We start from the raw sequence: 1,395 nt of genomic DNA, 5'->3' as shown, positions 1-1,395 counted from the left end.
GCTTATGATTTGAGCAGAGCTATATATGTTATATACAACTGTATATGTGTGTGTAACGGGTCTATAGTGTTTGTATAAAATGTCTCTATATTTTTTTATTTCAGTTTGAGTTATTTTAGTATAAACTAAATGATAAATGTTTCAGCAACAAGCTGAAATTATTGAAGTCAAACAGGTTTGGGATGACATAAGGGTGAGTAAATGATGACAGAATATTAATTTTTCGGAAAACTATCCCTTTCACAAAATCAACAATATCCCTTCCAAAAATCAAATTAGCACACACTCATTGTCTTTCACGACTGAAAGCAGCTCAGTGAAATTTCCAGTTAGATGACATTTCTTCTCCCTCACTTATTATGTTGCTGATTAAAACCACCAATGATGTCTGCTTCAAACATATTAATACATTACAGAAGTTAATAATAAAACTATAATATTTTTACCTCATTTCCAAGAACCTGATTTTGACATAATAACGTTAATATACATTCATATAAAATACATTAATAACCACATTTTTAACAAGTTTTTAGCTGGTGTCTATTTATAGGCTGTCTCCTAACATATGTAAGAGATGGGCTGTGCTGACAGCCTAATATGTTAAGTAAGCGAGATCAGATCATCTTCGGTGGTGTTCAAAGCCAAGAGATGCAGTCAGGGTCTTTGGCTTGGCTTGACTTTGTGCTATTCTAAGGAATGATGAACTCACTAATTAAAGTCTAATGCTGCTCCTTTACAGAGATGCAGCAGCCAGGATCGTTCCCATATGGCAGAAATGTAACTGTTATTAAAATGTTCAGGTCTAAAAATACTAATGGCATGAGGTATGCAATTACTCCAGGATTGTTCTTGGATTAACCATGGCATGTCTAAAGATGGAACAGACGCTATATGTTAGCTATTTCAAAAGGCTATTATTAACATTCCAGTGTTGATAGTTTGCATTCCATAGTACTGATTGTTGGTTTTCTGTTATGTTGTTGTGAAGTTTAGCTCCTCTGTCGAAATGAAAATGGTAACTCTAAGAAGAAAGTATGATTATTATTTTTTTATACTCGCAAATACACACACACACAGGACCAGGGTTTAGACCAGGATCCCAGTATAACTGATTTTCAGCATCAACAAACGCTAAAATACAGAGATTAAAAAAAGCTGTTAGCTAAATGCAACATGGCAAATCAAAAGATTTTTCACCTATAGGTGCAAAAATGATAGCATTTTTTTACTTGGATTTCATTAACTAGCTGCGTAACAAGAACATGACCAATTTAAGTTTATAGGACAACTAAACTATCAATTTAAAAAAAAATTACCGTCAACTACAGATGTTGCATCCATCGATTCCGCCATGTTTCTCATTGACACGCCCCCAACTCGGAAACTCTGGGC

Source organism: Sinocyclocheilus anshuiensis, unplaced genomic scaffold, assembly GCF_001515605.1.
Source record: "Sinocyclocheilus anshuiensis isolate Anshui unplaced genomic scaffold, SAMN03320099.WGS_v1.1 scaffold607, whole genome shotgun sequence".
Classification (NCBI taxonomy): Eukaryota; Metazoa; Chordata; class Actinopteri; order Cypriniformes; family Cyprinidae; genus Sinocyclocheilus; species Sinocyclocheilus anshuiensis.
The sequence above is the reverse complement of the archived record's forward strand: the minus strand, read 5'-3'. Positions refer to the sequence as shown.